At 44.8% G+C, this 20,243-nt stretch overlaps 1 pseudogene; it reads right to left on the minus strand.

Annotated features, from left to right (window-relative positions):
• Positions 1-20,243, minus strand: part of LOC109885585 (receptor-type tyrosine-protein phosphatase beta-like) — a 95,585-nt pseudogene that overhangs the window by 52,555 nt on the left and 22,787 nt on the right.

Below are 20,243 nucleotides of genomic sequence, written 5' to 3' on the forward strand. Positions count from 1 at the left end.
CTGGTAAATAGAATGAATAGAACCTGTAACCCTGGTAATATGACTGGTAAATAGAATGAATAGAACCTCTAACCCTGGTAAATAGAATGAATAGAACCTGTAACCCTGGTAATATGACTGGTAAATAGAATGAATAGAACCTCTAACCCTGGTAAATAGAATGAATAGAACCTCTAACCCTGGTCATATGACTGGTAAATAGAATGAATAGAACCTCTAACCCTGGTAAATAGAATGAATATAACCTCTAACCCTGGTAATATGACTGGTAAATAGAATGAATAGAACCTCTAACCCTGGTAAATAGAATGAATAGAACCTGTAACCCTGGTAAATAGAATGAATATAACCTCTAACCCTGGTAAATAGAATGAATAGAACCTCTAACCCTGGTAATATGACTGGTAAATAGAATGAATAGAACCTCTAACCCTGGTAAATAGAATGAATAGAACCTCTAACCCTGGTAATATGACTGGTAAATAGAATGAATAGAACCTGTAACCCTGGTAAATAGAATGAATATAACCTCTAACCCTGGTAAATAGAATGAATAGAACCTCTAACCCTGGTAATATGACTGGTAAATAGAATGAATAGAACCTCTAACCCTGGTAAATAGAATGAATAGAACCTCTAACCCTGGTAATATGACTGGTAAATAGAATGAATAGAACCTCTAACCCTGGTAATATGACTGGTAAATAGAATGAATAGAACCTCTAACCCTGGTAAATAGAATGAATAGAACCTCTAACCCTGGTAAATAGAATGAATAGAACCTCTAACCCTGGTAATATGACTGGTAAATAGAATGAATAGAACCTCTAACCCTGGTAATATGACTGGTAAATAGAATGAATAGAATCTCTAACCCTGGTAATATGACTGGTAAATAGAATGAATAGAACCTCTAACCCTGGTAAATAGAATGAATAGAACCTCTAACCCTGGTAATATGACTGGTAAATAGAATGAATAGAACCTCTAACCCTGGTAATATGACTGGTAAATAGAATGAATAGAACCTCTAACCCTGGTAAATAGAATGAATAGAACCTCTAACCCTGGTAAATAGAATGAATAGAACCTGTAACCCTGGTAATATGACTGGTAAATAGAATGAATAGAACCTCTAACCCTGGTAATATGACTGGTAAATAGAATGAATAGAACCTCTAACCCTGGTAAATAGAATGAATAGAACCTCTAACCCTGGTAATATGACTGGTAAATAGAATGAATAGAACCTCTAACCCTGGTAAATAGAATGAATATAACCTCTAACCCTGGTAAATAGAATGAATAGATCCTCTAACCCTGGTCATATGACTGGTAAATAGAATGAATAGAACCTCTAACCCTGGTAAATAGAATGAATATAACCTCTAACCCTGGTAAATAGAATGAATAGAACCTCTAACCCTGGTAATATGACTGGTAAATAGAATGAATAGAACCTGTAACCCTGGTAAATAGAATGAATATAACCTCTAACCCTGGTAAATAGAATGAATAGAACCTCTAACCCTGGTAATATGACTGGTAAATAGAATGAATAGAACCTCTAACCCTGGTAAATAGAATGAATATAACCTCTAACCCTGGTAATATGACTGGTAAATAGAATGAATAGAACCTCTCACCCTGACAACTTGACTGGTAAACTCACAATGGCTGCCTGGCATTGTGATGCAATAAATTGTAGAATGTTCATTCAAATGATCCTAACTGACGTGCTCATGCAATAGAAGGTATTTTTTGTAATGTCAGTTGAGCTGAATCAACAAATCACATCACATATTATACTTCCTGCTTTGCTCCTATGGGTACAATCACAATAGCTGCCAATCCAGCCATTATGCCATAGTTGACTTGATGCACCTCCTGTCCAGTCTATTTCCATGGCAGCACATGCAGACAGGAGAGGAGGAGAGGACAACATGTTTTCCTAAAAGCTGTCATCAAGGAAAAGGGTGGGTACTTGGAAGAATCTAAAATCTCAAATATATTTGGATTTGTTTAACACTATTTTGGTTACTACATGACTCCATATGTGTTATTTCATCGTTGTGATGTCTTCTCTACTATTCTACAATGTAGAACATAGTCCAAATAAAAGAAATACCCTGGAATGAGTCGGTGTGTCCACACTTCTGACTGGTAGTGTATATATTTATTTTTGCTATTCTAACCTTTTTTTACTGTGACTGCAGTCATTTGGCTGATCAGTTCCTGTCACCCAAAATGCCATGACTGTCACAGTCATTACTACCGTCTCCTACACATGAAGTATGACAAATTCTCACCACCCTCCTTTTTTTCTTCAGCCAAGTGTTTACAGTTGAAAGAAAAATGGCGGATGTCCAAGACTAACTATACCCACATATACCCACACATAACTATACCCACATATACCCACACATAACTATACCCACATAAAGATGGTCATGATAAATCTAAACTTAATAACCTCTACAGGATCGGTGTGCCCCCCTCGGGACGGTTGAGCCAACGTACTGTAGGCTAATGCGGTTAGCATGAGGTTGTAAGTAACAAGAACATTTCCCAGGACATAGACATATCTGATATGGGCAGAAAGCTTACATTCTTGTTAATCTAACTGCACTGTCCAATGTATAGTAGCTATTACAGTGAAAGAATACCATGCTATTGTTTGAGGAGAGTTGCACAGTTATGAACTTGAACATGTATTAATTAACCAATTAGGCACCTTTGGGCAGTCTTGATACAAAATGTTGAACACAAATGCAATGGTTCATTGGATCAGTCTAAAACGTTGCACATACACTGCTGACATCTAGTGGCCAAAATCTAAATTGCGCGTGGGCTGGAATAATACATTATGTCCTTTCTCTTGCATTTCAAAGATGATGGTTAAAATAAATAAATTAAAAATTAAAAATGTATTTGTAGTCTATTTGACCTGATCTAATGTGTTATATTCTCCTGCATTAGTTTCACTTTTACACAAACTTCAAAGTGTTTCCTTTCAAATGGTATCATGAATATGCATATCCTTGCTTCAGGTCCTGAGCTACAGATAGTTAGATTTGGGTATGTCATTTTAGGTGAAAATGGAAAGAAATTGTCCGATGTTTGAAAAGCCTGGGGCAGGGTAATATTTGCCATACCATTAAGCAGTTATGCCCTTTATATTGAAATGGAAAGTGATAAGAGTCTAAGGGTTGTCATGAGCCAGACGCTGAAGGAAGATTAATATCCCAGACCAGAGGGGGAAAACGATGTGTTCCCCAAATGGGACCCTATTCCCTACGTAGTGCACTACTTTTGACCTGACTCCCTTATGGGCAGTGGTAAAACTAGTGCACCAAAATAATGTGTAGGGTGAAATTTGGGACATAAGAATTTATGAGAATAGAGAAGAACTCATTTGCAACTTTAAGCTACACTACGAGCCAGTGTACATCCATGTATGTGTGTGTGTGTGTGTGTGTGTGTTCATCTATGTGTGTGTGTGTGTACATCTATGTGTCTGTGTTTGAATGTATGATTGATTGAGCAAAGCTTAGGCTATTAAGAGCAGCACTGTCACTGAGAGGACGGTTGAAGATGAAACCATTCATTATCTAGATGTCCTGTTGAACCTCTTCATCAACCAATACCTTTCATTATCTAGATGTCCTGTTGAACCTCTTCATCAACCAATACCTTTCATTATCTAGATGTGTGTGTGTGTGTGTGTGTGTGTGTATGGCGGTGTTTGTGTGTGTGTGTGTATGTGTGTGTGTGTGTGTGTGGCGGTGTTTGTGTGTGTGTGTGTGTGTGGCGGTGTTTGTGTGTGTGTGTGTGTGTGTGTGTGTGTGTGTGTGTGTGTGTGTGTGAGTGAGTGTGTGTGTGTATGTGTGTGTGTGTGGCGGTGTGTGTGTGTGTGTGTGTGTAAAGTAGGACAGGATGCAGAACCCAGAAGCCCTTTTAGAATCTCTCTCAGTTCCGGACCTTGATTCTATATTCTGTTTGGCCTCATCCTGCTCCAAACCATCTCCTCCCCAGAGAGCCAAGCTCAACGTGGGATTTAAATAAGAACTTCAAACAACTCAGTCAGATGCCCAAAATCCCCCCCCCCGCCCCGCCCACACACACACTTTCATTTACCCTCTCACAGTCAACGTAGCCTAGTGGTTAGAGCGTTGGACTAGTAACCGAAAGGTTGCAAGTTTGAATCCCCAAGGTACAAATCTGTCAGTTCTGCCCCTGAACAGGCAGTTAACCTAGACCAGTTAACCTACTGTTCCTAGATCAGTTAACCCACTGTTCCTAGACCAGTTAACCCACTGTTCCTAGACCAGTTAACCCACTGTTCCTAGACCAGTTAACCCACTGTTCCTAGACCAGTTAACCCACTGTTCCTAGACCAGTTAACCCACTGTTCCTAGACCAGTTAACCCACTGTTCCTAGACCAGTTAACCCACTGTTCCTAGACCAGTTAACCCACTGTTCCTAGGCTGTCATTGAAAATAAGAATTTGTTCTTAACTGACTTGCCTAGTTAAATAAAGATAAAATACATTTGTTTAAATTTCACTTGAGTGCACAGGTCTCTTTCCCTTGATCAGTTGTATGCTTCCCTCTAGTGGCTGATGTTGGAAGTACTTCCCACCAATCAGGTTTGAATTGTTTTCATGGAAGTCTACCAGTCCAATAAATACTATAACCCTAACCATGAATAACACAGTTTAAACCCCAACATAAATACTATAACCCTAACCATGAATAACACAATTTCAACCCCAACATAAATACTATAACCCTAACCATGAATAACACAATTTCAACCCCAACATAAATACTATAACTCTAACCATGAATAACACAGTTTAAACCCCAACAGTAAATCAAATATATCTCTCTCATAGGCTCCACCTACTTGTTCTGAGGCTCCTCTGGATTGGCTGGCTGTTGGCGATAGGCCCGCCCTTGGCTCCTCCCCCACTGACAGTGCGGATGGTGAAGTTGTACAGTCGTCCCGGGAACATCCCATCCAGGATGCGGCTGGTTGGCTGAGGCGCTGTGATTGACAGGGAATCTCTGGGAGCCCATTGAAGGTCAAAGGTGTCGTAGTCACCAGTGGCGGGACCATCCCAGGTCAGTTCTACAGAGCTGTTACCACTGATGTCCCTGAAGGATACCATGGAGGGAGGCTCTGGGGCTGAGGGGGAGAACACAGACAGAAACAGGCTTCACTGCAAGTAGCACAAAACACAGACAGAAACAGGCTTTACTGCAAGCAACACAAAACACAGACAGAATCAGGCTTTACTGCAAGTAACACAAAACACAGACAGAAACAGGCTTTACTGCAAGTAGCACAAAACACAGACAGAAACAGGCTTTACTGCAAGTAACACAAAACACAGACAGAAACAGGCTTTACTGCAAGTAACACAAAACACAGACAGAAACAGGCTTTACTGCAAGTAACACAAAACACAGACAGAAACAGGCTTTACTGCAAGTAGCACAAAACACAGACAGAAACAGGCTTTACTGCAAGTAACAATATTTTGAATAAGTTGAACTTATTCTGTGTGTTAATTGTCTCTGTCATTTGAACTCTGGATACATGGACCCAGAGTGCAGAATATTCTCTAACTAAGGTAGTACTAGTCAATATAGTTGTTAAGTAGAATGGATACATGGACCCAGAGTGCAGAATATTCTCTAACTAAGGTAGTACTAGTCAATATAGTTGTTAAGTAGAATGGATACATGGACCCAGAGTGCAGAGTATTCTCTGAGGTAGTACTAGTCAATATAGTTGTTAAGTAGAATGGATACATGGACCCAGAGTGCAGCATATTCTCTAACTAAGGTAGTACTAGTCAATATAGTTGTTAAGTAGAATGGATACATGGACCCAGAGTGCAGAGTATTCTCTAACTAAGGTAGTACTAGTCAATACAGTTGTTAAGTAGATTGGATACATGGACCCAGAGTGCAGAGTATTCTCTAACTAAGGTAGTACTAGTCAATATAGTTGTTAGGTAGAATGGATGCATTTTATAATAACTATCATCCCTGGCATCATTGGATCATTGTAAATGAATATGAGTTTCAGACAGAGAGAGGGTTGTGTACTGACCCGTTCTTCCCTTTGCAGACACAGCATTAGTCAGCTCTCCACTGTGTGTGACCACCTCAGCCCGGTACACACGGCCAGGTACCAGTCCCTGGAACAGGTGTTCTCTCTGCTCCATGCCCAGCTCCTGGGCGGCCAGGGTAGTGGTTGAGCCCTCCAGGCCACCGTACAGGACCACTTGGTACCCACTCCACTCCCCTGCCCCAGGCAGCCAGCTGATGGAGAGACGGTCAGTACGCTTACCACCCTGGACGTGGAGAGAGCGCACTGGGGCTGGGACTGGGGGGGAGAAGAGGTTAGAGAGGGTTATTTGGGGGTGAGGGATGGAAGAGAGAAGAATGGAGGTTTGGGGGGATGGTTAAGGGGATGGGGAGAAGAGAGAGAAAAGGGGGTTGGGAGAGGAGAGAGAGAAAAGGGGGTTGAGGGAGAAGAGCGGGAACAGGGTTTTGGGGGAGAAGAGTGAGAACAGGGGTTTGGGGGAGAAGAGAGAGAACAGGGTTTTGGGGGGGAAGAGAGAGAACAGGGTTTTGGGGGGGAAGAGAGAGAACAGGGTTTTGGGGGGGAAGAGAGAGAACAGGGTTTTGGGGGAGAGAGAGAGAGAGAACAGGGTTTTGGGGGAGAAGAGAGAGAACAGGGTTTTGGGGGAGAAGAGAGAGAACAGCCTGGCCCTGTCCGTGGGTGTCCTCGGATGGGGCCACAGTGTCTCCTGACCCCTCCTGTCTCAGCCTCCAGTATTTATCCTGCAGTAGTTTATGTGTCGGGGGGCTAGGGTCAGTTTGTTATATCTGGAGTACTTCTCCTGTCCTATTCGGTGTCCTGTGTGAATTTAAGTGTGCGTTCTCTAATTCTCTCCTTCTCTCTCTCTTTCTCTCTCTCGGAGGACCTAAACCCTAGGACCATGCCTCAGGACTACCTGACATGATGACTCCTTGCTGTCCCCAGTCCACCTGGCCGTGCTGCTGCTCCAGTTTCAACTGTTCTGCCTTATTATTATTGGACCATGCTGGTCATTTATGAACATTTGAACATCTTGGCCATGTTCTGTTATAATCTCCACCCGGCACAGCCAGAAGAGGACTGGCCACCCCACATAGCCTGGTTCCTCTCTAGGTTTCTTCCTAGGTTTTGGCCTTTCTAGGGAGTTTTTCCTAGCCACCGTGCTTCTACACCTGCATTGCTTGCTGTTTGGGGTTTTCGGCTGGGTTTCTGTACAGCACTTTGAGATAACAGCTGATGTACGAAGGGCTATATAAATACATTTGATTTGATTTGAACAGGGTTTTGGGGGAGAAGAGAGAGAACAGGGGTTTGGGGGAGAAGAGAGAGAACAGGGGTTTGGGGGGAAGAGAGAGAACAGGGGTTTGAGGGAGAAGAGAGAGAACAGGGTTTGGGGGGGAAGAGAGAGAACAGGGGTTTGGGGGAGAAGAGAGAGAACAGGGTTTTGGGGGAGAGAGAGAGAGAACAGGGTTTGGGGGGGAAGAGAGAGAGAACAGGGTTTGGGGGGGAAGAGAGAGAACAGGGTTTGGGGGAGAGAGAGAGAACAGGGTTTTGGGGAGAGAGAGAGAACAGGGTTTGGGGGGGAAGAGAGAGAACAGGGTTTTGGGGGAGAAAGAGAACGGGTTTGGGGGAGAAAGAGAGAACGGGTTTTGGGGGAGAGAGAGAGAACGGGTTTTGGGGGAGAGAGAGAGAACAGGGTTTTGGGGGGGGGAGAGAGGACAGGGTTTTGCGGGAGAAGAGAGAGAACAGGGTTTTGAGGGGGAGAGAGAGAACAGGGTTTTGGGGGAGAAGAGAGTTAGTTCATGCTCTGTTGTATTATCAAGAGGAAAGGCAGAGATTCTGAACAGGGTTGTGTATCTGGCGTGTAGATATCCACCTGGACATCTAACATTCATCTGATCAGAGAAGTTCTTTATCATGTTTAATCACTCAAATATCTGCCAGACCAATGACGTTCTAATCTCTCCTGGGTCGACTACGTGACACAAATGGCATCTGAACAAATTACGTGAGTTTTTACTTCTGGGTTGTCGAGATGAATGAAGTAAAAATGATAAGAAGTGAGCTCAGAGGTCAGGCTGTGTAAAAGTCAGTCATTCACATATAGAATCCCATGGGGAGAAAAGTTATTTTGACATTCACATTGTTGACAAAAGAAAAATATCACCAAGCAGGGAATGTAATGACATTAAGGCAGTGATTTCCCCAGACTGTCTCCCACCTCAAAGACCACAAACTGCTTTACATTCCATCAACACATTACATTGATAAATAAAGCCCCTTCTGCAGAGCAGTATGGGAATATTCACATCAGAGTTTTAATAACAGTCTCAGGCCCAACAAAGAGCTACTACACAGCATCTCTGCAATAAGAAATGCAACAAATACAACCAACTGACGAGTGGCGAGTTTCCACTGACGATTTACTCCCGTGTTTTAGCCAAAAAGACTCTGACTTTTCTGTTTCTATGTACAGCAGGACCCGGCACCGTGTCTCCCTGGGACATGGCTCCTGTTCTCTCTTGGGTCTAATGCCAGGCCGCTGGTACCTTTCATCTGGTACATACAGTGCATTCAGAAAGTATTCAGACCCCTTGACCTTTTTCCACATTTTGTTACGGTACAGCCTCGTTCTAAAATGGATTAAATAAAAATGATCCTCATCAATTTACACGCAATACACCATAATGACAAAGCAAAAACAGGTTTTCAAATTTTTTTGCAAATTTATAAAAAATAATAATAATCAGACATACCTTATTTATGTATTCAGACCCTTTTTCTTTGAGACTGGAAATTGAGATCAGGTGCATCTTGTTCCCATCGATCATCCTTGAGATGTTTCTACAACTTGATTTGGAAAGGCACACACCTGTCTATATAAGGTCCCACAGTTGACAGTGCATGTCAGAGCAAAAACCAAGCCATGAGGTGGAAGAAATTGTCCGGGAAGTGGAGGTGACCAAGAAACTGAAGGTCACTCTCACAGAGCTCCAGAGTTCCTCTGTGGAGATAGGAGAAACTTCCAGAAGAACAACCATCTCTGCAGGACTTCAGGGTAGAGTGGCAGACGGAAGCCACTCCTCAGTAAAAGACACATGACAGCCTGCTTGGAGTTTACCAAAAGGCACCTAAAGACTTTCAGACCATGAGAAACAAGACTCTCAGGCTGATGAAACCAAGATTGAACACTTTGGCCTGAATGCCAAGCGTCACGTCTGGAGGAAACCTGGAACCATCCCTATGGTGAAGCATGGTGGTGGCAGCATCATGTCTGGAGGAAACCTGGAACCATCCCTACAGTGAAGCATGGTGGTGGCAGCATCACGTCTGGAGGAAACCTGGAACCATCCCTACGGTGAAGCATGGTGGTGGCAGCATCATGTCTGGAGGAAACCTGGAACCATCCCTACGGTGAAGCAAGGTGGTAGCAGCATCATGTTGTGGGGATGTTTTTCAGTGGCAGGGACTGGAAGACTAGTCAGGATCAAGGCAAAGATGAACGGAGCAAAGTACAGAGAGATCCTTGATGAAAACCAGCTCCAGAACGCTCAGGACAGACTGCGGCGAAGGTTCACCTTCCAACAGGACAACGACCCTAAGAACACAGCCAAGAAAACGCAGGAGTGGCTTCTGGATAAGACTGTGGACTTTAATACCTTCTCACAAAGCAACTATCTAAATAATGCAGAGGTTGTTGATTCTGCTCAACACCAAGTCTTTTTTTTGTGTCACAGTCCTGATGGAAAAAACAATATCACCAGAGAGACATTAACATAAACCACTGTCTCAGTGGGAAAAACCCCAAGGCGTTACAATAATTTGCATTTAGATTGTAATAATGACAGCGGCGCTGTGAAAGAAAAGATTGTCATTGACAGACAGACGCACCACTTCAGATGCTGTGGGGTGTTACCCTGTCTGACACTTCTGATTTTTAGAATGACTTACAAGTTCATCTAAAGTTGTAGCAGACATGTGGCTTGTAAGGCACAATATATGTTGAGAAAACCTTGGCCCATAAAAAAAAAAAAGTACAGCAATTAGCTTTCACATTCAGCTGGATGAATGTGGTGTTTCTTTTGAGGACAACACGGAGTCAAGGAGGAAATGTGATCCCTAAAATTCCTACATTCAGAATGAATTTCAGCATCGTACACATACACTAAACGATTCATGCATACTAAATGAATATGTCACATCTCCATCAAAAGAAACAGGTATTGTTTGACACATTATAGATTGAATTGATAATAAAGTAAATATTAGGATAATTTATATACAATGCTATTTTACAGTAAACAAATGAACAACAGACTTTCAGCAGACTTATAGAGAAGGACTTTCATCAATCGCAGCACTTACACAAATTACTGAGAAATTGATGATAAAAAAGATTGTGGAGGCTGTTTTGTTAGACTTCAGTGCAACTTTTGACATTATCGATCATAGTCTGCTGATGGAAAAACGTATGTGTTATGGATTTCCCATGCTACATTGTGGATAAAGAGTTACCAGTCTAATAGAACACAGAGGGTGTTCTTTAATGGAAGCCTCTCCAATAAAATACATTTAAAATCAGGAATTCCCCAGGGCAGCTGTCTAGGCCCTTTACTTTTTAAAATCTTTACTAATGACATTGAGTAAAGCCAGTGTGTCAATGTACGTGGATGACTCAACACTATACACCTCAGCTACTACAGTGACTGAAATGACTGAAACTCTTAACAAAGAGCTGCAGTTAGTTTCAGAATGGGTGGCAAGGAATAAGTCAGTCCTAAATATTTCAAAAACTAAAAGCTATGTATTTGGGACAAATCATTCACTAAACCCTTAACCTCAACTAAATCTTGTAATGAATCATGGGGAAATTGAGCAAGTTGAGGAGACTAAACTGCTTGGAGTAACCCTGGACTGTAAAACTGTCATGGTCAAAACATATTGATACAACAAATCAAATTTTTGCTAAGATGGGGAGAAGTCTGTCAATAATAAAGCGCTGCTCTGCCTTCTTAACAACACTATCAACAAGGCAGGACCAACAGGCCCTGGTTTTATCGCACCTGGACTACTGTTCAGTCATGTGGTCAGGTGCCACAAAGAGGGATTTAGGAAAATTGCAATTGGCTCAGAACAGGGCAGCACGGCTGCCACTTGGATTTATGCAGAGAGCTAAAATGAATAATATGCATGTAAAGCTCTCCTGGCTCAAAGTGGAGGAGAGATTGACTTCATGTTGAATGCACCTAGCTGTCTGTTTAATCTACTGGCACACAGCTCAGACACCCCACAAGACATGCCACCAGAGGTCTCTTCACAGTCCCCAAGTCCAGAACAGACTATGGCATAGGCACAGTACTACATAGAGCCCTGACTACACGGAACTCTATTCCACAGTACTACATAGAGCCATGACTACATGGAACTCTATTCCACAGTACTACATAGAGCCATGACTACATGGAACTCTATTCCACAGTACTACATGGAGCAACGAACCGCCCTTGCTGTCTCTGCCTGGCCGGTTCCCCTCTTTCCACTGGGATTCTCTGCCTCTAACCCTGTTACAGGGGCTCGGTCACTGGCTTACTGGGGCTCTCTCATGCCGTCCCTGAAAGGGGTGCGTAACCTGAGTGGGTTGATTCACTGATGTGGTCATCCTGTCTGGGTTGGCGCCCCCCCCTTGGGTTGTGCCGTGGCGGAGGTCTTTGTGGGCTATACTCAGCCTTGTCTCAGGATGGTAAGTTGGTGGTTGAAGATATCCCTCTAGTGGTGTGGGGGCTGTGCTTTGGCAAAGTGGGTGGGGTTATATCCTTCCTGTTTGGCCCTGTCCGGGGGTGTCCTCGGATGGGGCCATAGTGTCTCCTGACCCCTCCTGTCTCAGCCTCCAGTATTTATGCTGCAGTAGTTTATGAGTCGGGGGGCTAGGGTCAGTTTGTTATATCTGGAGTACTTCTCCTGTCCTATTCGGTGTCCTGTGTGAATCTAAGTGTGCGTACTCTAATTCTCTCCTTCTCTCTTTCTTTCTCTCTCTCGGAGGACCTGAGCCCTAGGACCATGCCCCAGGACTACCTGACATGATGACTCCTTGCTGTCCCCAGTCCACCTGGCCGTGCTGCTGCTCCAGTTTCAACTGTTCTGCCTTATTATTCTTCGACCATGATGGTCATTTATGAACATTTGAACATCTTGGCCATGTTCTGTTATAATCTCCACCCGGCACAGCCAGAAGAGGACTGGCCACCCCTCATAGCCTGGATCCTCTCTAGGTTTCTTCCTAGGTTTTGGCCTTTCTAGGGAGTTTTTCCTAGCCACCGTGCTTCTACACCTGCATTGCTTGCTGTTTGGGGTTTTAGGCTGGGTTTCTGTACAGCACTGAGATATCAGCTGATGTACGAAGGGCTATATAAATAAATTTGATTTGATTTGATTTACATAGAGCCATGACTACATGGAACTCTATTCCACAGTACCACATAGAGCCATGACTACATGGAACTCTATTCCACAGTACTACATAGAGCCATGACTACATGGAACTCTATTCCACAGTACTACATAGAGCCATGACTACATGGAACTATATTCCACAGTACTACATAGAGCCATGACTACATGGAACTCTATTCCACGTCAAGTAACTGATGCAAGCAGTGAAATTAGATTATTTTTTAACTAATAAAAAATACACCTTATGGAAGAGGGGGTACTGTGAAGAGACACACAGGCACAGACACGTGGATACAAACACACAATAACATATGCACTATACACACACATGGATTTTGGGTTGTAGATATGTGGTAGTAGAGTAGGGGCCTGAGGGCACACATTCAATCTGTTGTGAATGTTTTGTAATGTTTTAGAAATGGAAGAACTGCCTTCATTTTGCTGGACCCCAGGAAGAGTAGCTGCTGTCTTGACAGGAACTAATGGGGATCCATAATAAACCCCAGGAAGAGTAGCTGCTGCCTTGACAGGAACTAATGGGGATCCATAATAAACCCCAGGAAGAGTAGCTGCTGCCTTGACAGGAACTAATGGGGATCCATAATAAACCCCAGGAAGAGTAGCTGCTGCCTTGACAGGAACTAATGGGGATCCATAATAAACCCCAGGAAGAGTAGCTGCTGTCTTGACAGGAACTAATGGGGATCCATAATAAACCTCAGGAAGAGTAGCTGCTGCCTTGACAGGAACTAATGGGGATCCATAATAAACCCCAGGAAGAGTAGCTGCTGCCTTGAGAGGAACTAATGGGGATCCATAATAAACCCCAGGAAGAGTAGCTGCTGCCTTGAGAGGAACTAATGGGGATCCATAATAAACCCCAGGAAGAGTAGCTGCTGTCTTGACAGGAACTAATGGGGATCCATAATACACCCCAGGAAGAGTAGCTGCTGTCTTGACAGGAACTAATGGGGATCCATAATAAACCCAAGGAAGAGTAGCTGCTGTCTTGACAGGAACTAATGGGGATCCATAATAAACCCCAGGAAGAGTAGCTGCTGTCTTGACAGGAACTAATGGGGATCCATAACAAACCCCAGGAAGAGTAGCTGCTGCCTTGACAGGAACTAATGGAGATAAACAATAAACCCCAGGAAGAGTAGCTGCTGCCTTGACAGGAACTAATGGGGATACATAATAAACCCCAGGAAGAGTAGCTGCTGTCTTGACAGGAACTAATGGGGATCCATAATAAACCCCAGGAAGAGTAGCTGCTGCCTTGACAGGAACTAATGGGGATCCACAATAAACCCCAGGAAGAGTAGCTGCTGCCTTGACAGGAACTAATGGGGATCCAGAATAAACCCCAGGAAGAGTAGCTGCTGTCTTGACAGGAACTAATGGGGATCCATAATAAACCCCAGGAAGAGTAGCTGTTGCCTTGACAGGAACTAATGGGGATCCAGAATAAACCCCAGGAAGAGTAGCTGCTGCCTTGACAGGAACTAATGAGGATCCATAATAAACCCCAGGAAGAGTAGCTGCTGCCTTGACAGGAACTAATGGGGATCCATAATAAACCCCAGTAAGAGTAGCTGCTGCCTTGACAGGAACTAATGGGGACCCACAATAAACCCCAGGAAGAGTAGCTGCTGCCTTGACAGGAACTAATGGGGATCCACAATAAACCCCAGGAAGAGTAGCTGCTGCCTTGACAGGAACTAATGGGGATCCATAATAAACCCCAGGAAGAGTAGCTGCTGACTTGACAGGAACTAATGGGGATCCATAATAAACCTCAGGAAGAGTAGCTGCTGCCTTGACAGGAACTAATGGGGATCCAGAATAAACCCCAGGAAGAGTAGCTGCTGCCTTGACAGGAACTAATGAGGATCCAGAATAAACCCCAGGAAGAGTAGCTGCTGCCTTGACAGGAACTAATGGGGATCCAGAATAAACCCCAGGAAGAGTAGCTGCTGCCTTGACAGGAACTAATGAGGATCCATAATAAACCCCAGGAAGAGTAGCTGTTGCCTTGACAGGAACTAATGGGGATCCAGAATAAATCCCAGGAAGAGTAGCTGCTGCCTTGACAGGAACTAATGAGGATCCATAATAAACCCCAGGAAGAGTAGCTGTTGACTTGACAGGAACTAATGGGGATCCAGAATAAACCCAGGAAGAGTAGCTGCTGCCTTGACAGGAACTAATGAGGATCCATAATAAACCCCAGGAAGAGTAGCTGTTGCCTTGACAGGAACTAATGGGGATCCAGAATAAACCCCAGGAAGAGTAGCTGCTGCCTTGACAGGAACTAATGAGGATCCATAATAAACCCCAGGAAGAGTAGCTGCTGCCTTGACAGGAACTAATGGGGATCCATAATAAACCCCAGGAAGAGTAGCTGCTGCCTTGACAGGAACTAATGGGGATCCACAATAAACCCCAGGAAGAGTAGCTGCTGCCTTGACAGGAACTAATGGGGATCCACAATAAACCCCAGGAAGAGTAGCTGCTGCCTTGACAGGAACTAATGGGGATCCATAATAAACCCCAGGAAGAGTAGCTGCTGACTTGACAGGAACTAATGGGGATCCATAATAAACCTCAGGAAGAGTAGCTGCTGCCTTGACAGGAACTAATGGGGATCCATAATAAACCCCAGGAAGAGTAGCTGCTGCCTTGACAGGAACTAATGGGGATCCTTAATAAACCCCAGGAAGAGTAGCTGCTGCCTTGACAGGAACTAATGAGGATCCAGAATAAACCCCAGGAAGAGTAGCTGCTGCCTTGACAGGAACTAATGGGGATCCAGAATAAACCCCAGGAAGAGTAGCTGCTGCCTTGACAGGAACTAATGAGGATCCATAATAAACCCCAGGAAGAGTAGCTGTTGCCTTGACAGGAACTAATGGGGATCCAGAATAAATCCCAGGAAGAGTAGCTGCTGCCTTGACAGGAACTAATGAGGATCCATAATAAACCCCAGGAAGAGTAGCTGTTGCCTTGACAGGAACTAATGGGGATCCAGAATAAACCCCAGGAAGAGTAGCTGCTGCCTTGACAGGAACTAATGAGGATCCATAATAAACCCCAGGAAGAGTAGCTGCTGCCTTGACAGGAACTAATGGGGATCCATAATAAACCCCAGGAAGAGTAGCTGCTGCCTTGACAGGAACTAATGGGGATCCTTAATAAACCCCAGGAAGAGTAGCTGCTGCCTTGACAGGAACTAATGAGGATCCAGAATAAACCCCAGGAAGAGTAGCTGCTGCCTTGACAGGAACTAATGGGGATCCAGAATAAACCCCAGGAAGAGTAGCTGCTGCCTTGACAGGAACTAATGAGGATCCATAATAAACCCCAGGAAGAGTAGCTGTTGCCTTGACAGGAACTAATGGGGATCCAGAATAAATCCCAGGAAGAGTAGCTGCTGCCTTGACAGGAACTAATGAGGATCCATAATAAACCCCAGGAAGAGTAGCTGTTGCCTTGACAGGAACTAATGGGGATCCAGAATAAACCCCAGGAAGAGTAGCTGCTGCCTTGACAGGAACTAATGAGGATCCATAATAAACCCCAGGAAGAGTAGCTGCTGCCTTGACAGGAACTAATGGGGATCCATAATAAACCCCAGGAAGAGTAGCTGCTGCCTTGACAGGAACTAATGGGGATCCACAATAAACCCCAGGAAGAGTAGCTGCTGCCTTGACAGGAACTAATGGGGATCCACAATAAACCCCAGGAAGAGTAGCTGCTGCCTTGACAGGAACTAATGGGGATCCATAATAAACCCCAGGAAGAGTAGCTGCTGCCTTGACAGGAACTAATGGGGATCCTTAATAAACCCCAGGAAGAGTAGCTGCTGCCTTGACAGGAACTAATGGGGATCCATAATAAACCCCAGGAGGAGTAGCTGCTGCCTTGACAGGAACTAATGGGGATCCATAATAAACCCCAGGAAGAGTAGCTGCTGCCTTGAGAGGAACTAATGGGGATCCATAATAAACCCCAGGAAGAGTAGCTGCTGCCTTGACAGGAACTAATGGGGATCCATAATAAACCCCAGGAAGAGTAGCTGCTGCCTTGACAGGAACTAATGGGGATCCATAATAAACCCCAGGAAGAGTAGCTGCTGCCTTGACAGGAACTAATGGGGATCCAGAATAAACCCCAGGAAGAGTAGCTGCTGCCTTGACAGGAACTAATGGGGATCCATAATAAACCCCAGGAAGAGTAGCTGCTGCCTTGAGAGGAACTAATGGGGATCCATAATAAACCCCAGGAAGAGTAGCTGCTGCCTTGACAGGAACTAATGGGGATCCAAAATAAACCCCAGGAAGAGTAGCTGCTGCCTTGACAGGAACTTATGGGGATCCATAACAAACCCCAGGAAGAGTAGCTGCTGCCTTGACAGGAACTAATGGGGATACATAATAAACCCCATGAAGAGTAGCTGCTGCCTTGACAGGAACTAATGGGGATCCATAATAAACCCCAGGAAGAGTAGCTGCTGCCTTGACAGGAACTAATGGGGATCCATAATAAACCCCAGGAAGAGTAGCTGCTGCCTTGACAGGAACTAATGGGGATCCAGAATAAACCCCAGGAAGAGTAGCTGCTGCCTTGAGAGGGACTAATGGGGATCCATAATAAACCCCAGGAAGAGTAGCTGCTGCCTTGACAGGAACTAATGGGGATCCATAATAAACCCCAGGAAGAGTAGCTGCTGCCTTGACAGGAACTAATGGGGATCCATAATAAACCCCAGGAAGAGTAGCTGCTGCCTTGACAGGAACTAATTGGGATCCATAATAAACCCCAGGAAGAGTAGCTGCTGCCTTGACAGGAACTAATGGGGATCCATAATAAACCCCAGGAAGAGTAGCTGCTGCCTTGACAGGAACTAATGGGGATCCATAATAAACCCCAGGAAGAGTAGCTGCTGCCTTGACAAGAACTAATGGGGATCCATAATAAACCCCAGGAAGAGTAGCTGCTGCCTTGACAGGAACTAATGGGGATCCAGAATAAACCCCAGGAAGAGTAGCTGCTGTCTTGACAGGAACTAATGATGATCCATAATAAACCCCAGGAAGAGTAGCTGCTGTCTTGACAGGAACTAATGGGGATCCTTAATAAACCCCAGGAAGAGTAGCTGCTGCCTTGACAGGAACTAATGGGGATCCATAATAAACCCCAGGAAGAGTAGCTGCTGCCTTGACAGGAACTAATGGGGATCCATAATAAACCCCATGAAGAGTAGCTGCTGCCTTGACAGGAACTAATGGGGATCCATAATAAACCCCAGGAAGAGTAGCTGCTGCCTTGACAGGAACTAATGGGGATCCATAATAAACCCCAGGAAGAGTAGCTGCTGCCTTGACAGGAACTAATGGGGATCCAGAATAAACCCCAGGAAGAGTAGCTGTTGCCTTGAGAGGGACTAATCGGGATCCATAATAAACCCCAGGAAGAGTAGCTGCTGCCTTGACAGGAACTAATGGGGATCCATAATAAACCCCAGGAAGAGTAGCTGCTGCCTTGACAGGAACTAATGGGGATCCATAATAAACCCCAGGAAGAGTAGCTGCTGCCTTGACAGGAACTAATTGGGATCCATAATAAACCCCAGGAAGAGTAGCTGCTGCCTTGACAGGAACTAATTGGGATCCATAATAAACCCCAGGAAGAGTAGCTGCTGTCTTGAGAGGAACTAATAGGGATCCATAATAAACCCCAGGAAGAGTAGCTGCTGCCTTGACAGGAACTAATGGGGATCCATAATAAACCCCAGGAAGAGTAGCTGCTGCCTTGACAGGAACTAATGGGGATCCATAATAAACCCCAGGAAGAGTAGCTGCTGCCTTGACAGGAACTAATGGGGATCCATAATAAACCCCAGGAAGAGTAGCTGCTGCCTTGACAGGAACTAATGGGGATCCATAATAAACCCCAGGAAGAGTAGCTGCTGCCTTGACAAGAACTAATGGGGATCCATAATAAACCCCAGGAAGAGTAGCTGCTGCCTTGACAGGAACTAATGGGGATCCATAATAAACCCCATGAAGAGTAGCTGCTGCCTTGACAGGAACTAATGGGGATCCATAATAAACCCCAGGAAGAGTAGCTGCTGCCTTGACAGGAACTAATGGGGATCCATAATAAACCCCAGGAAGAGTAGCTGCTGCCTTGACAGGAACTAATGGGGATCCAGAATAAACCCCAGGAAGAGTAGCTGCTGCCTTGACAGGAACTAATGGGGATCCAGAATAAACCCCAGGAAGAGTAGCTGCTGCCTTGAGAGGGACTAATGGGGATCCATAATAAACCCCAGGAAGAGTAGCTGCTGCCTTGACAGGAACTAATGGGGATCCATAATAAACCCCAGGAAGAGTAGCTGCTGCCTTGACAGGAACTAATGGGGATCCATAATAAACCCCAGGAAGAGTAGCTGCTGCCTTGACAGGAACTAATTGGGATCCATAATAAACCCCAGGAAGAGTAGCTGCTGCCTTGACAGGAACTAATTGGGATCCATAATAAACCCCAGGAAGAGTAGCTGCTGTCTTGAGAGGAACTAATAGGGATCCATAATAAACCCCAGGAAGAGTAGCTGCTGCCTTGACAGGAACTAATGGGGATCCATAATAAACCCCAGGAAGAGTAGCTGCTGCCTTGACAGGAACTAATGGGGATCCATAATAAACCCCAGGAAGAGTAGCTGCTGCCTTGACAGGAACTAATGGGGATCCATAATAAACCCCAGGAAGAGTAGCTGCTGCCTTGACAGGAACTAATGGGGATCCATAATAAACCCCAGGAAGAGTAGCTGCTGCCTTGACAAGAACTAATGGGGATCCATAATAAACCCCAGGAAGAGTAGCTGCTGTCTTGACAGGAACTAATGATGATCCATAATAAACCCCAGGAAGAGTAGCTGCTGTCTTGACAGGAACTAATGGGGATCCATAATAAACCCCAGGAAGAGTAGCTGCTGCCTTGACAGGAACTAATGGGGATCCATAATAAACCCCAGGAAGAGTAGCTGCTGCCTTGGCAGGAACTAATGGGGATCCATAATAAACCCCAGGAAGAGTAGCTGCTGCCTTGACAGGAACTAATGGGGATCCATAATAAACCCCAGGAAGAGTAGCTGCTGCCTTGACAGGAACTAATGGGGATCCATAATAAATACAAATACTAATATTCATACACTACTCCTGGGTGAAATACACGTCAACACAAACGGAATTTGAGGTGTACTTGATTTAGCTTGGGGTTTGGGACGGTTTTTGGACTACAAAGCACACTTCAATTATTTGACCCAGGTGTGTCAGATGATTTCAGTGTGTGTCCGTCTCACCTGTCCGTGCCAGGATAGATGAGTCACTGCTCATGCCTCTGCTCCTGCTCACCACCTCCATCTTGTACAGCGTCCCTGGGACCAGACCAGAGAAGGAGCATGTCTGGGTTCCGGCCTCCACGGTCTGACGGCCACGCAACGTCTCGTCAACGTTATACAGGAACAGGTCGTAACCGTCCACGTAGCCCTCGGACGGGCGCCAGATGAAACTCAGACCGCTGGTGTTGGCAGTCATCACCGTCAGACCGTTGACTGCAGCTGGACCTGAGGGAGGGAAAGAGGGGAGGAGGGAGGTAAGGAGAGAGAGAG

Source organism: Oncorhynchus kisutch, unplaced genomic scaffold (assembly GCF_002021735.2).
Source record: "Oncorhynchus kisutch isolate 150728-3 unplaced genomic scaffold, Okis_V2 Okis09a-Okis19a_hom, whole genome shotgun sequence".
NCBI lineage: Eukaryota > Metazoa > Chordata > Actinopteri > Salmoniformes > Salmonidae > Oncorhynchus > Oncorhynchus kisutch.